Source organism: Ipomoea nil, unplaced genomic scaffold (assembly GCF_001879475.1).
Source record: "Ipomoea nil cultivar Tokyo-kokei standard unplaced genomic scaffold, Asagao_1.1 scaffold3142, whole genome shotgun sequence".
Lineage (NCBI taxonomy): Eukaryota > Viridiplantae > Streptophyta > Magnoliopsida > Solanales > Convolvulaceae > Ipomoea > Ipomoea nil.
This window is the reverse complement of record NW_017619570.1, coordinates 762,501-780,541: the sequence shown is the minus strand read 5'-3', so window position 1 is coordinate 780,541 and position 18,041 is coordinate 762,501.

The following is an 18,041-nucleotide window of genomic DNA, read 5'->3' as shown; positions in this document are numbered from 1 at the left end:
ACGTCGTGTGTCGTATTCTTAATTGATTTAATTATAAAAAAATTGTAATTTATGTCTGTTCATAATATGTCAATTATCAATGTCTCACATTCTGAATTATTAATGGTATAAATGTTACTCCTCAATTTTCAAAACGATACATATATAAAGTATTAAAGACTTGAAAATTTTATTTGAAAGTACTTAGTTACTTACTAGGATCAAAGTTTTCATCATTCACCTCACATACTTTGATTGCAATAGATCTTCCAAATATTCCTTCCTTTTTTTTTCTTTTTTTTTTTTATAGAGTTAATACCATATGGGGGTCCTCCGAATATAGTGTTTTTGTCACGTTTAGTCCTAAATTTTTAAATTAACCACTCATGGTCCTTCAACTTTCAATGTTACCATTCGTGGTCCAAGTTAACCACATATGGTCCTTCAACTATCAAATTTTATTCAGTTGTGGTCCTTGCCGGAAGATCATGGCTGGTTAAATTTTGAAAGTTAAAAGGATTATGGGTGGTTAACTTGAACCATGGATGGTAACAATTGAAAGTCGAGAAACCAATGGTGGTCAATTTGAAAGTATAAGACTAAACGTGGGAAAACCACTATACTCGGAGGACCCCATATGACATTAACTCTCTTTTTATATTTCAACAATTCTTCACTTAATATCTTGTTTTACATGCCAATATCATTTAAGAAGATAGTATCACCGAACTCAATAACTCCTACACTTACAACTTCATCTAAGTGAAGTTGTGGATCCTTATAATGGTAATACGGATTCAACAAATACGTTGTGACAACCCAAAATTTAATTTTTTAAATCCTATTTTAAAATTTTAAAATAGCCATTTTTCACTCTTCCAAAATTTTATTTTGAAAACGGTGTTTAAATTAATTGTTTTGAGCTACGTTTTTAAATAAATTCAGCACCGAGATTTAATCTATTTCTAAAATCCTAAATTCTCGGGTACAGTATGTACCAAGTTTTGACCCAAAAGTCAATCTGAGTGAAATCGGGGGAAATTTTAGAAATCTGAACCAAGTGTCTATCTAGAAAACATGTTTGGAAAAATCTTTTTTTGATCCCAAACTATTTAAAAACACCTTTTCTAGACCTTGGTCCATGAAGCAAGGTGGACCACAAGTCTTTCTAAACTTTGTCTGATATTTTGGGAAGCAACCAAAAGACCACTTTGCCCTCCACCAATCATTGAGCATCCTCCTAGGGTTTTGAACCCATATAAAAGCAATAAAAAGCCAACTTTCCTCCTGATTCCATTCTTTGTCCTCCTAACCAAGAGCTCTACAAGAAAGAGAGGAGAAACACAGTAAGTTTCTTAGGTTCATTTCATCCATTCATCCTTTGCTTATCTAGCTTCCATTCTTTAGCTTCAAACCTCTGAGGTCTCCTCTTAAGTGTTGTTGTTTGACTTGTTGGAGGTATTTAGGTGGTGAAGGGGGTAGTGGTTGAGTTGGGAAGAAGAAGGAATCCACACAAGGAAGAAGAAGCAACACAGGTATAACCCATGGACTCCCAACTATTATTTGACTTTGTGAATGGCTAGATTGAGGCTTAAATGCTTAGAAATGTTAGATTATTATTGTGGTTGAGCTATTTGTGAGATATTGTTAATCCATGATGGATTGGTGAAGTTTTGGGAGTGTTGTTTTGCACTAAAAATGTCTACAGGTGAAGAGAAGGGCTCTGGTGCACACTGTCTTGTGCACCAGATAGCCTCACGGTACTAGCCAACGAACCTCGAGGAGTTCCGCCGGCTAGCATCGTGGAGCAATGGCTCCAGGGGGCGGATCAAGGCATGATCCGCCGCCAAGGGTCACCGCTTGGCGGAGCCAAGTGGTGGGGCTTCTCAAGCCCCGCCAAGCCAAAATGGTTCCTGGTCGGACCCTCTGTGGCTCAGCTACGTGTCGTTTAGATCGGGACTCGTGGATGGGCCCTTGAGACTCGGACACTCGGGTTTATTATGACGCACTAGTAGAAGTTAGTTTCGTTGAATTCGGAGTTGAAATGCTTGTTTTACAATAGAAGTTGTGTTGAGAATTATTCTTGTTGTTTTCTGTAAATGGTTTACAGTGAAGAAAAATAGATGTATTTGAGCTTAGCTATTTGAGCAAAGAAGCATGTTTATTATTTGATAGTTTTAATTGAAAAGCATGTCTAAGTATTTATTGTTATTTATTGACAAGTTTTGTAAAGATTATGAGAATTTGATAAGTCCAGTACATGAAATTCCTAGCTTTCAGTAAAGAGATTTTGCTAGAATTTGAAGTATATTTTGAGCTTAAAGAGCATGATCATTACTTGCTAAGTATTTGCTAAGAAATTTTTCTAAGTGTTGAGTTATAAGCATGAAATAGTACCTTATTGCCTTGATTCACAGTGAAAGAGAAATAAAGAGTATTTTACAGTAAAAGAGCATGACTAGTATTTCATGGTTTACAGTGCACCATTGGCTCTTAGTAAGCTTAAGTTTTCTATCAAAAATCTATCTCTATTTTGGAAAATTATTATCTAGTTACATTGAGAAGTTTGCATGAAGTATGATTTCCAATTTGTGAGAAAAGAAGTTGTTGAGAAACTATGTGCATGAGCTTGCATAAGATAAATTGTTGCATGAGAAAGAAGTGCATTAATTATATCTATATATAAGTATTGTGAGAAGTTTGAGGTTTGGAGGCTCGTTAGGACTATGTCCTTTCGGAAGAAAAGAGAAAGAAAGAAATCTTGAGAAAGAAACAGACATTGCGATCCTATATGAAGTAACAAGGTCGATATTCCCGAGTTACTAGGTTGGATATTACCCGCTGGGCTTGGAATCCCGGTTAGGGAGTGTACACACTGACAAGTACGATACCTGATTCCATAGAGTTTGAGAAAAGAACCAAGAGAGTGGTTCTGTGGGCGAGACGAGTATTAGGCCGGCTAGATGTCGAGCCCAGATAGGTCCATTCACATTGTGGTGAAGTTCCTACATCGCCCACGAGTAAAGAAAGAAAGAAAGCAAGAAAGAAAGAAAGAGAATTGATTGTAGTATATTTTCAAACAAATAATACTCGGAGTACAAGTTATCGATCGATGTGCAATAATCAAGAATTAAATTATTGCTTAACTAATTTGCTATTTCTCAAGGTGCAACAATTAAGTGCAATTGTGTGTGCGCTAAATTATGCACAATTCCCGTTGTGACACAAAGAAGCAAACGAAACAAGTAATTACGGTCGTTTAACTACTAGCAACAACAATATAAAAACAATTGCAACACAAGTTATAACCCAAATAATAATATATTAAAGAATCTAAGTGTGACACCCCAAAAATCCACATTTCAATCCATGAATTAATTGAGTAATTAATTCTAAATCTTTTGAGGAATTGATTCCTAAAATCCTGATTTTTAATACTCAAGGACTAGAATTTGACTAGTCAACCTTTAAGTTGTGTTGTACCTTGTGCTTTGAGGGGAGTTCCCTTGTTCCTTACACTTTCTAAGGGTTAGTAAGGGTATCCTTGTCTTTTCACCAAGAGTTAGTATTGTAACCTAACCTAGAAGACTTCTTCATTTCATTCCTTACAATTCCTAGAAAAATATCTCTACCTTCTCTCTAGAAAAGAAGTGTAGCTTATTCTTCAAGCCAAGTTGAGACCCTTGTCAAGATTCCAAGTTTTGCTTCCAAGGTTCAACCTTTCACCTATTTGGGCATCTAGGAGGGTAAGATCTAAGCTTGTCTTGTGTTTTTGGTTCCATCTTAGTTGTCTTTTTCTTAAAGGTAGGATCTTTATGATCTTTTGGTTTAATCTTGAAGTGGGTTTGGAAAGTGAGCCTAGTGGAGAGCTTGTTGTGGTGTAAAGTGAAGTCTTTTGGTCTTCAAGAGGTAACCCATGCTCTACAAAACCTATTTTGCTTACCTATATGTGATTTCTTGGATTCTACTTGTGTTTTGCTATGAAATGTGAGGGTTTATGCATCTATCTTGTGATATTGCATATCTAGAGCTTGTGTTTAGGGTTCCTTTGTGCCATTGCTTGGCATTTTCCATGGTTCAAGTCATTTTGTTGTGTTTGGTGAGATTTGGCATGTTTTGGACTTGAATTTGTGTTTGGAGAAGAAAATTCCCGAAGGGATTTGTTGTGGAACAGGGATGTTCCCGCGGGTGGAATGGCGGGCGGGGCACTACCCTCCGGCCTACCCGCGGGTACATAGGCCTGTGGGGTAGTGTACCCGCGGGCGGGACCACGGGTGGGGCACTACCCGTGGGTCCACCCGCGGGGAACACGATGGTGTTCGTTTGGGATTTGTTCCCCGTGATTTGTTTGTCTTGGTATTTGATCTTTTGGCTCCCCGATGTTCTTTTGTGGAACTATTTGAGTGTCTTCTTGATGTTTCGTACGTCTAGAACTATATGGTAGGTATCCATGTAGGACTTTGGTGTCTTGAATCGTGCTAAGTGTTCAACATTGTGTTTCGTTGGACCAAGAGGTGTCTTGTGTGTTCCTCGGAACTATCTTGAGTTTCCCCGTTGATAAGCATGCTAGTTTGTTGTCTTAATACTAGCGTGTGTGTGGTTTGTACCTTCCGTTTGGTTGATGATAACTTGTGTTATTCATCGTTGTTGTTGTTGGGCTGTGACCCGTTCCTTGATTGAGTATGTTTCATACCTTCATTGCAATCCTTTGATTGATTCCTGTTGAGGTGTGGTGTGTGTGGCTTTACCTGGATTGCACGATTAGTGGTATGGGACACTAGTCACCAAGGTATTGCAGCAGTCCTCGTGGTGGCCATGACGTGATTATGGAGTGTGACCTGTGTGTCAGGTTCACGTATTTCTTGGGTAAGGCGTGTGTCGCCATGTGTGTGAAATTGGTGATTTTGTTGGTGGTCTGTTGGTGGGGGACGACGGTCCCAGGAGGGAAAAGGTTGGACTAAGAAGTACAGGGGTTCCTGGAGGTAATGGTTGGAAAGAAGATACAAGGTTGGGGGTAGCCATAAGGTTGGAACAGGGCATAAGACAGGCATACCAACTCGTGATGGGTGATGTTGCGAGGGCTTGTAAAGCCGGCGTTGTGTGATCTTGTCTCGTGACGTGTGTAGTCACGGAGGCTTGTGTTGTTTGGCATGTGTTGCCGTTGGGTGAGTCTTTATCCTTTGTGTTGTGGTTAACCTCTGTGGTTTGGGATGTGTTCCCGGTGTTATCTTTGAGAGTGCTGAGTCTTGTGTTGTCTATTGATCTTGGCTTTTGACTTATATACTTATGTATTCCGTTTCGAAAATGGTTTTATGACTTATATCTATCTATATATGATACTTAACGGTATTGGTGGATTACCAGCATTATTCGCTGACCGGGCGTCGTCCCGATGTTTATCTTTGTATCTTTCAGGTGATGTTTAGACGAGCGCGATGTCTAGAGCCTGGTAGCTTAGCTCCTTTACCTTTGTGGTTTTTGTGGCCTGTGCGCCAATGTAGTTAGATAGACTCATGTTTTGGGATAGTTGTATACACTTGCAGATTGTTCGCCTTAGCGTTTACCGGGTTCGGTAGACGTGGCATAACACCCCGTTGAATTTCTTTTTTTCCAGTTTTCGTTTTATCTTCCGCTGTGCTAGTTTTGTTGTTTAATCTGCATGTGTTAGGGCTTTTATATAGGCCTTGTTTGGGGGGTGTTACACTAAGAGCTCATGCACATAGGTTCATAAACACTTTTACCCAAGAATCTCTAATTGAATTTAGCCAAGCATGGCTAAATTATACATGGCAAATAATAATAAAGGAAATACAAATTATCAAAAGAGTACAAGAATGAACCAGACGATTCTCTCAAATCTACCTAATCTTCTTCTTGATTCCCAAGATAACTTGTGGCTCTTGATTTCTCTTTTTCTTGTCTCCCAAGATCTCTGAATGAATTTTTAGGGTTGAGGAAGGTGGGTGCAACACCCCGTGTTACGACCTTCAAATCCGGATTAATTATGGAATTAATTCCGCTAACAAATAGCTAAAGAGAATTTAAGTTAGTTAGAATTCCCTTATCTCTAATTAAGCCTTTAATTCGGTTAGGAATAAAAAAAGTAGACCTTTTACTATTCAAATTCTAATTGGGAATCTTAAACCTTTTACCTAGTTAGATTCGTACTAGGGATCCTAACCTATATAAAGGGGGGATTAGAAGGCATTAGAACCCTATCAGTCATATCTCGCTCTCCCCACGTGAAATCCCCTCCAAGCCAAGGAATTCCCCATCATCAATCTTATGGAGGATCGATTGAGGAAAGATCTTAGGAAGTTGTAAAGGAGTTTTAATTAAAACTACCAGGTAACCCATGTCTTACAAAACCTATTTTCCTTGTTATTGTTTATTGATTGGCTTCGATTGAATGATTGATTGTGTGATTTTGTATGTATATCTTGTTAGAGCTTGTCTTTAGGTTTATATGGTGAATTGTTGCTATTCTTGATGGCCCTGTGTGTAACACCCCACTTTTTCTAAAACTTAATTACAATACTAAACCATAATTAACATAACTAAGCAGCGGATAAACAACTTAAATAAGATAACTAGTGGGAATGTCACCGCCACAACCACCACTCCGTGGTGATTGCACAGGCTAAGGGTAAAACGAGAAACAAAGATTTAAATACTAACATCCATACATAAAACTGAAAATCATAAGGGGGAAAAAGACACCCCAAAGTCTAATCATCAAACGTCATCCATATCATAAATCTAAAATCCGGATAATAAAGTCATAATAAAAAACATAAAGAGAGTCTAAACTTCTATAACTACTAGACTAGTCTAACTCGCTCACTTCTCAACACTGGGCCCACCTGAAAGGGGTTTTACAAGCAACACATAGACAAAAAGGAAAACACCCGTTAGCACGAGGCTAAGTATAACCACACTCAACCCTGTAAAGTACTATAGAATATACTTTGGAAAACATTTGATAACATTTATAAACAACGATCTCATCTCATAGGCAACTATAATCACGCCACATACTTTCTATATACTTGCAACCTATAATATCAACAGGCATGCTTCAAAACAAAAGACTTAACAACATAAATATTTCAACATGTGAACATCACAACATACTTATCAAAGCAACTCATCCTTACAAATAATTTCATGCTAATAAACCTTACGAAAGTTATCATCATGCTCTCAAGTTCTCATCATGTAAGCTGGATATACAAGACATCAAATGTAACTAAACAATCATGCTCGAAATACAATCTTGAATCATCATTCTCATTATGCAATCTCATGCAATACTCTACTCAAATGCAATCTCGTGCAATACTATACTCATATGCAATCTCGTGCAATATTATAAATATACTCATATGCAATCTCGTGCAATACTATACTCATATGCAATCTCGTGCAATACTATACTCATATGCAATCTCGTGCAATACTATAAATATACTCATATGAAATCTCGTGCAATACTATACTCATATGCAATCTCGTGCAATACTATAAATATACTCATACACTCGTTATAAAATAGAATACTTTTTGTGGAGGTCTCATTGAGTCATAAACGACTTGCTTTCTTTCTTTCTTTTCTTAGAGTCGCAATGACTCACTTCTTTCTTTCTTAGAGTCACAATGACTCATTCTTTCTCTTTAAATGGACGAGGTAGGAACTTCACCAAAGCGTGAATAAACCTATCCGGGCACGGCGTCTAGCCGACCTAATACTCTGCTCGTCCATCGAACCACTCTCTTGGTTCTATGCTCAAACTCTGTGGAATCAGGCATCGAACTATTGGCGTGCACACCCCCTGACCAGGATTCCAAGCCTGGCGGGCAGTTTCCAACCTCGTAACGTGGGAATACACCGCGTTACATATACTGGGACCGCAATGTCCATAAAATCATCCGAAAGGACATAGTCCAAATGGGGTCCTCCAAAACCTTACCGATATAGATAATACATAAATATATCTCTCATGCATCAATCTCATGCATGCAACAACTCAACAACTTCTCAATGCATCAAATAATGATATACCACATGCTTGTGGATTTTTGAAAGTAATACTTGGGCTCACGTTGGCCACTTATGCATTTTTGAAATATGATATATGTGAGATGCAAAATACTCTACTACATGCTCCAAATCCATATACATAATCCATAAAATTCTCAAGGATACAATATCATACTCGGTTTTCAACATAGCATATTCTATATATTTCTATCAACAAAAAATGCTTCAAATCTCAATGATCAAATATCACATTCTAGTCATGCTTTCATAATAAATCATATTTTCAAAGTGATCATGCTTCTCTATTCGAAACAAATATAACATTAGACAACAAGGCAAATATTTCTCTTTCACAGTGAACTTCAAATACACATACTGTGTAGCAAAACCATTACTAAATCCATCATAACATGCTCATTTTTAATCCAAAATCAACGAAGTCAAAGCCAAAACGTGCATCGTGACGACCCCGAGGTACCGAGCCACAAGGGCCCATGACACCTGGCCCGAAACGACACATAGCTGAGCCACAAGGGCCCGGCCACTGCACAAAATCCTCTCAGAACAATACTCAGGGACTTGGGGCGGGACTCCTCATGAGCCATCCCATGAAGGCCGTTACATGACCGGGCCTAGGCAACGACCCTCTCCTAGGGCCGTGCTCTAGGCCTGGTTGGCCCCGGCTCTAGCCAGCGGCCCTTCGGATGGGCCACGGCTAGGGCCGCTACTCTGGTCTGGTGCACACTGTGTGTGCACCAGATAGGTGATTTCATCTGCAAAACTCTTTCCAAGCATGTCCAAAACATCCAAAACACTATCAACATTTCAAGGACAAATACTAGATCACTTCCAAGCTCAAACACAGCAAAATTTCACCATTTCTACTCATTTATACTCAATATAATAGGCTTCACAGAGCCAAAAATCAAAGAGGGAGTCCATGGGGTTATACCTCAGCTTCTTCTTCTTCTTTGCTGGGATTCCACCTTCTTCCCAAGCTAGCTACTACCTCCTTCACCTCCTAGACACCTCAAACAAACCACACAACAACCTTAAGGACTAGAACCCACATGAAGAAATGGAAAACTAAGATTGGATGAGAGGAAAATGGCTTATTGTGTTGTTCTCTTGATGCAAATGAATGGGAAGCCAAGAATGGAATCAAGAGGTAATGTCTGATAACTATTCATTTTATAGTGGCTCAAAACCCTAGGTGAATCAACAATGGTTGGTGGATGACAAAATGGTAAAAGCTTGGCTAGAAAATGTCTCAGGCAAAGTTCTTGGAGTGGTGTGGTTCACCATACTCTATGGACCATGGCTAGAAATGCTATTTTAAATACTTTGGGATTGAAAATGAATTTTCTCAAAAAGTTTTCTAGATGAACACTTGTTTAAAGCTTCTTTCAATTCTCCCGGTCTCACTCAGATTGGTTTCTCAATTTAAAACTGGGTACGCGAAGTACCCGAAATTTAGGATTTTGGAATAAAATAAGTTTTGGTGTTGAATTAATTTAAAACGAGTCCAAAATAATTTATTCAAACACCAATTGATCGTAAAAAATTTTTAATGGAGTGAAAATGACTATTTTGGAATTTCTTAAAATTGGATTTATAAAATAAAATTTTGGGTTGTTACACTGTGTGGTTATTGGTGTAACACCCCTAAAATTTAAAACTTTGAATACTTAAGAAATAAAGGCAATACTATCATTAAATCCCGAAACAGAGCATAACTAAACATAAATGTTTGGGGTGCTATGCCACATCTGAGATGGAGAACTCAGATGCACAGGCTAACTATCTAAACATCAGGAATCATCAAATTAATGTCAAGTATATCATCATAACACGCAGGCCGATAAGGAACTAAACTAGCTAAGCCTCGGGTCCTCTAGCGCGCTCCGGAGCTACTCATTTGTGCCTGAAAGCAAAATATATATGTTCAGACGAATAATGCTGGTAACCCACTCCAACGCGTTAAAATACAATATAGGTATATATATATATATATATATATATATATATATATATATATATATATATATATATATATATATATATATATATATATATATATATATATATATATATATATATATATATAAGGAAAACCATTTTGAAGCCGGAAGAGATATATACTTATGAAACTCTACTTTGAAACCGAGAATAGACTCAACAGATATAATCACGCATATCAAGATACTAGCATATACCCTAAGGTCACCAGATTATTTCACATCAAATATATCAGTATTCAATCATTATCTCAACACGTAAACACACTTTGGTGGTGCCGCAGGACCAATCGCATGCCCATACATGAGGGTCAGCGCATATAGCTCTGACACGGCCCCGAAACACCCTGCCTGTACGCAGCACAAGGAGATTGATCGCAACCAATCGATGAACAACAGCTCATATAGTAACGTTTGATCGCAACCAAACGGTGGACCGCAGCCCGAATAGTGTGTATTTCTTATCGCAACCAGATTGATGAACCGCAACTCATTTATAACGTTTGATCGCAACCAAACGGTGGACCGCAGGCCTATATATATATTTATATACCTGACCGATCGCAACCGGTCTGGTTAACAGCTGATGGTTCTCAACCCATCCAACTGCCCGTATAGCCAATTGATCGCAACCAATTGGGGTATCATGCACACATAACACATAGCCAAGCACATGCAACCCACATTAGTACATAGAGAGGGGGAAAACATGTATATAAAACTTATGCATGGTCAACCACATTACTAGAGATATGCCTAAGGGGTTCATACATCTTTCACCTAGGCCAACGTGATACCAATTCGACTAGCATGCAATACACAAGACTCTTTTATCCTATCAACGGCACCTGAAACATCGAACTAGACTCAGGCACGACAAACGGGGTCCAATGGGACACCACGGGACACGGGGACACATCAAACAGGGAAAACCACCAAATTCCACATGGAATTTCCAGCGGGTGGCCGGCGGCGCAACACTGGGCAGGGCATGCCTTGGCATAGGCTTCCCTGAGGGTTCCTGGCTCTTGTGTGGCCAGGGCTTTTTGGTGTTTGGGATCAAGGCCTGTTATGAACTTCTTGATCTTGACCCTCTCGGTGGGTACTAGCTCGGGGATGAGGCGAGCCAGGCGATGGAATTGTTGGTAGTATTCCGTGATTGGGGCTGCTCCTTGTTTTAGGTGGAGGAACTCTTCGTATATGGTGGCTCTTAGATGATTGGGGTAGAATTGTTCTCGTAGTCGTGTCTTTAGGGTTTCCCAGTTAAATTTGTAGTTTTGTTCACATGTGGGTCCCTCATGGGCCCACCAGGCATCGGCCTCGTGCCTGAAGTAGAAGGAGGCTATTCTTACTTGGTGGTTTTCTGGACATTTGGTTGCCCTGAATATCTTGTCGAAAGTCCCGATCCATTCCTCGAGGGTCGTGGGGTCTTCGTTCCCCGAGAAGGTGGGTGGTTGGTGTGCCGAGACTTGGCGGTGAGTTTCCAAGTTCTCTCTTGTTGATAAAGGTTGGGGAACGGTAGTACTCAGTGAATGGGCAATTTGTGCCAGGCGTTGCAGATTTTGAGTCAAGAATTCCTGCGTGGGGAGTTTCGGTGTTCCTACCTGTCTTCCTTTCGGTGCCATCCTGGTGTTCATAGGTCGATGTTATTTTGCATTCTTACCTTGATGCAATAAGCGGAGGGGGAGTTTCTTTAAGTTAGAGGGGGATAAAGTGGGGGGGTCATGTGTAGGTTTCACAATCTCACCACGCGTCTTAAGATTCCTGGGTCCTATGTTCCTAAATACCTAGAGTTCAAGCCTAATGTCCTAAAGTCCGGTCTTTAAGAGTCTTATCCTAGGGTCAAACTTAAGCTCTGATACCAACTGTAACACCCCGAAATTTTTAAACTTTTAAAGCTCATATAATAAAGGTAAATTCTCATTAAATCCCAAAACATAATATAAAGAGTACGGGGTGCTATGCCACACCTGAGCTAGAGAACTCAGGTGCACAGGCTAACTAACTAATATCCTCAATAATGTAAATGTATAAGCATGGCACGCAGGCCGAAAGGGAAACTATCTACTTCTACGCTTCGAGACTCTAGCGCGCTCCAATGTCTACTCCTCTGTGCCTGAAAGCCAAATATATCTGTTTAGCGAGAGATGCTGGTAACCCACTCCAACGCGTTGAAATATAATACATATAGAGATATATATGGATATACGAAAACCATTTTGAACATGAAGATATATCCTACGAACTCTAGCTTTTAAAACAGGGATAGACTCGACACATAGAGCTAAGCACAAACAGCAGTTATAGCAAACATATATAGTTCACAACAGGCAAGGTAGATAAGGCTAAGCATAATCAATAATCATAACCCAACATAAACCATCCCCAACATAAATCCCGTAGTCACATCCCCAAGATACTCGTAAACACAACTCATCCATATCTCATCACATAAACACACTTTGTTGGCGCCACAGGACCAATCGCATGTCCATACATGAGGGTCAGTGCATATAGCTCTGACATGGCCCCGCAGCACCCTGCCCCGTCTCACAATACGGAGGGGTCGATCGCAACCGACCGATGAACCACAGCTCATCATAGTTTGATCGCAACCAAACAGTGGACCGCAGCCAAAGAGTATGTCATCTGACCGCAGCCAGGAAATGAACCGCAGCTCATATAGAACGGTGGACCGCAGCCTTATATAATATTTATATACTTGACCGATCTTAACCGGCCTGGTTAACAGTTGGATGGTTCTCAACCCATTCAACTGCCCGTATAGTGGACCGCAGCCCTATATAATATTTATATACCTGACCGATCTTAACCGGCCTAGTTAACAGTTGGGATGGTTCTCAACCCATTCAACTGCCCGTATAGTGGACCGCAGCCCTATATAATATTTATATACCTGACCGATCTTAACCGGCCTGGTTAACAGTTAGTATGGTTCTCAACCATGCAACTGCCCGTATAACCAATTTGATCGCAACCAAATTGGGGTAACATGCACACGTAACACATAGCAAGTACAAGGAGCCCATATTAGCACACTGGGAAGGGGAAGAAATCGTATAACGAAACCTATGCGTGGTCATCCACAACTAAGAATAGTCCTAAGGGGTTCATACTTCTTACACCTAGGCCAACGGAATACCAATCCAACTAGCATGCAATATACAAGACTCTTTTAACCTACGAACGGTATCCGAATATCAAACTAGACATGGGCACGATGGGAGGGGTCCGTTAAGACACCACGGGGGTCGGGGGAACATCAAACGGGGAAGCCAAAATCCCGAATTGGGATGCAAACCAGCGGGTAGCCGGTGGGTGAGGGTTCACCCGCCGGCGGTACTGTTCCGGGCAGCGGGTGCCCGGCGGGCAGCTGCCCGCTGCCGGCGAGGCCATTCTTAGCCGTGGGTAGGTGGCGGGTCCCCTACCCCCCACTGACTCTCCTTCACAATTAAACACCCCGGGAACCATAGTGGAACCCGGAACCATGCTTAGACACTTTCAAACGTAATTGACAATAACATGTAGACAAATAACGGATCCAAAAGCAAGACATACGACACGTAACCTATCATGCTTTCCTAAACGTAATCAATGCCCAATCATACGATTCCCACCCAATATACCAAGAATAATACCATACGAATTCCACGATACAACCTAGGGTTCTAATCACTTTTTAAATTAACAACACAATTCATCCTTTAATGTCAAGATTCGGTAGGAATATCACATAAACATCAAGAACATCATACAATTATCAAGACATCATATAATCATCAAGAACACCATAAAATCATCGAGAACACCATTTAATCATCAAGAACATCTCAAGATCATCAAGATCACCCATGGAATCACAATGCCAATTATCAAGATCAATATAACGAATCATCCATCACACATGAATATGGGGGAAATCCTAAGAGGGGAATCATAGCTATGAAAATAGGTTTTGTTGAGATATGGGTTACCTCTTAGCCTTAATTAATTCCTTGGCTATGAAGGGTCTTTCTTTAAGCTTTCTTCTTTCTTGATTGCTCCTAGGGGAATTCTTGGAATTCTTGGTGTGGTGAGAGATTATTGTGGTGGGAGTTCTAGGTGCCTCCTTATGTTCCCTATTTATATATTTAAGAGTCTTACTTAGGGCCTAATTACTATAGGTTTGCTAACTCTATTCCTTTTAGGACTAAGGATTGAGTTTAGAGATGAGGGCCCACGGACTATGGTGGGCCTTTATCCTAATTAATTTCTGTAATTTAATTCTTTCTTTTGGGTTATTGATTAAATGATTTAATTGATTTTAGGGATCGTAACACGGGGTGTTACACTCTCCCCCCCTTAACAGGAAGCTTCGTCCCCGAAGCTTGGTCCTTGTCGAGTGACTTCTTCTTAGTTACCTGGTGTGAAATGTTCGGGGTAGCGTTCCCTCATCGTGTTCTTTCGTTCCCATGTCGCTTCCTCGGTCCTATGGTTGGTCCAGAGGACTTTCACCATTTCTATGGCTTGACGTCGTGTGGTTCTTGTCTTGGTGTCCAGGATTCTCACGGGTTTTTCTTCGTATAATAGTGACTCGTCGAGGTCCACGACCTCGGGTTGAAGCATGTGGCTTGGGTCGTGCACGTATTTCTTTAGCTGGGATATGTGGAATACGTTGTGTACTCGTTCTAGTTCAACGGGTAGAGCGAGGCGATAGGCTAGGTTCCCAACTCTTTCTATGATTTCGTAGGGGCCGATAAATCGTGGGCTGAGCTTCCCTTTTCTTCCGAATCTCATCACCCCTCGTGTGGGCGAGATTCTCAACCAGACTCTGTCCCCGGTGTTGAATTCGGCTTGTTTCCTCCTTAGGTCGGCGTAGGACTTCTGGCGGTCCTGGGCAGCCTTCATCCTTTCCTGGATGTGTTTGACCTTGGTTATGGTATCTTGTAGGTATTGGGGCCCTAGTGCTACCGGGTCGACCATGTCTTCCCAACATAAGGGGGTTCTACACTTTTGTCCGTATAGAGCTTCGTAGGGTGCCATACGAATGCTTGCGTGGTAGCTGTTGTTGTATGAGAATTCAATAAGGTCTAGGTGCTCCTCCCATGTCCCTTGAAAGTCTAACACACAGGCTCTTAACATGTCTTCGAGAGTCTGAATGGTTCTCTCGGTTTGGCCGTCAGTGGTGGGGTGGAAGGTTGTGCTTAGTTTTAGTTGTGTCCCCAAGGCTAATTGCAGTGATTTCCAGAATTGTGAGAGGAACCGGGAGTCTCTATCGGACACGATGTTCCGGGGGACTCCGTGGTACTTCACTACTCGGCTCAAGTAGGCTTGGGCCAGTTGTGTCATTGTCCATGTTTCCTTCATGGCAATGAATCGCGCTGTCTTGGTTAGTCGGTCCACTATGACCCAAATTTTATCCTTGCCGGTTTTTGTTGGGGGTAACCCTCCGACGAAGTCCATGGATATGGAGTCCCACTTTCCTTGTGGTATCTCAAGGGGCTGTACAAGTCCCTTGGGTTTGCATCGTTCGGCCTTCACCCTTTGGCAATTCAGGCATTTGGCCACGAAATCTGCGATTTCCTTTTTCATGTTGGGCCACCAAAACGACCTTTTCACATCTTGGTATAGTTTGTCACCCCCTGGGTGAACTGAGTATGGGGAGTTGTGCCCTTCCTCTAAGATCTGTTGTTTCAAGTGGGGGTGCGTTGAGGGCACGCACCACCTACCCTGGTAACGGAGACTGCCGTCTTCGTGTATTTCGAAGGGCCCTTCCTTCCCCTGGGTTAGGTCGAGGCGGATTTTATCTAGTTCCGGATCCTGCTGTTGTCCTATTTTGATTTCCTCGAAGAGTGTAGGTATGATTTGCGTGTTGAATAAGTGGGCGTCGGGGTGGATTTGATCTTGCTCTATTATTTCCAAATTCAGTCTTTGGAAGTCCTTGTATAGCTGGTCCGGTAGGATCCAGGTGGTGTTGAGGGAGTGGTTAGTATTCCTGCTTAGGGCGTCTGCCACAACGTTAGCTTTTCCCTCGTGGTATTGGATGTCTAGATCGTAGTCCTTTATGAGTTCTAGCCACCTTCGTTGTCTCATGTTTAGGTGTTTCTGGGTGAAGATGTACTTTAGGCTCTTATGGTCTGTGTAAATCTTGCATTGCACCCCATATAAGTAATACCTCCAAATTTTTAGTGCGAACACGATAGCGGCTAGTTCGAGGTCGTGGGTGGGGTAATTCTCTTCGTGGGTTTTGAGTTACCTGGATGCGTATGCTATTACCCCGCCTTTTTACATTAGTACGCACCCCAATCCCTTTTTGAACGCGTCACTGAAGACCTCGAACCCTTCCTCCCCAGAGGGAATGGCGAGCACGGGTGCCGTGGTTAGCTTATCCTTCAATTCTTGAAAGGCCGAGATGCAGTCGTTGTCCCATCGGAAGAGGGTTTCCTTTTTCATGAGTTTGTTGAGAGGTTGGGCTATCCTGGTGAAGTCGGGTACAAACCTCCTGTAGTAGCCAGCCAGGCCTAGGAAGCTTCGGACTTCTGAGAGTGAGCTTGGCGTGGTCCATTCCTTAACGGCACGGTTTTGGCGGGGTCCACCTTAATTCCTTCCTTGGCTATCACGTGGCCCAGGAAGGCCACACTGTCTTTCCAGAATTCGCATTTAGAGAATTTGGCGTATAGTTGGTGCTCTCTTAGAGTTTGCAGGGTTATGCGGAGGTGTCTTTCATGTTCTTCCTTGTTTCGAGAGTAGACTAGGATGTCGTCAATGAAGACAATGACGAAGTCATCCAAGTGGGGTCGAAATACTCGGTTCATGAGGTCCATGAATATGGCGGGGGTGTTGGTGAGTCCGAAGGGCATTACTGTGAATTCATAGTGGCCGTAACGTGTCCGGAAGGCCGTTTTCTGAATGTCTTGTTTGGCCACTTGTATTTGGTGTTATCCGGATCTTAGGTCAATTTTTGAGAATACCCCTGCCCCTTTTAGTTGGTCGAACAAGTCATCGATCGGGGAAGGGGGTACCTATTCTTTATTGTGACTTGGTTAAGTTCCCGGTAGTCGATGCACAGGCGCATGCTTCCATCCTTATTTTTGACAAATAGTACTGGTGCCCCCCATGGGGAGGTGCTGGGGCGGATGTACCCTTTATCTAGCAATTCCTGTAGTTGCGTTTTCAGTTCCTTCATTTCTTTTGGTGCCAACCTGTAGGGTGGTTTAGAGATCGGGGCAGCGCCAGGTATGAGGTCTATGGTGAACTCGACTTCTCTGGCTGGGGGTGCCCCGGGGATTTCATCTGGGAAGACGTCGGTGAATTCGTTTACCACTGAATGGTTTGTGGTTCGGGGATTTTGGCGTTGAGGTCCTCGACCGAGCATAGGAAGGCCTCGCTTCCCTTGTTTAGGTATTTCTTCATTTTCATCATGTTCACCAATTTGATCCCTGATTCCTGGTGGCTGCCCGCCGGCGGTACTGTTCCGGGCAGCGGGTGCCCGGCGGGCAGCTGCCCGCTGCCGGCGAGGCCATTCTTAGCCGTGGGTAGGTGGCGGGTCCCCTACCCCCACCTACCCCCACTGACTCTCCTTCACAATTAAACGCCCCGGGAACCATAGTGGAACCCGGAACCATGCTTAGACACTTTCAAACGTAATTGACAATAACATGTAGACAAATAACGGATCCAAAAGCGAGACATACGACACGTAACCTATCATGCTTTCCTAAACGTAATCAATGCCCAATCATACGAATTCCCACCCAATATACCAAGAATAATACCATACGAATTCCACGATACAACCTAGGGTTCTAATCACTTTTTAAATTAACAAGAACACAATTCATCCTTTAATGTCAAGATTCGGTAGGAATATCACATAAACATCAAGAACATCATACAATTATCAAGACATCATATAATCATCAAGAACACCATAAAATCATCGAGAACACCATTTAATCATCAAGAACCTCTCAAGATCATCAAGATCACCCATGGAATCACAA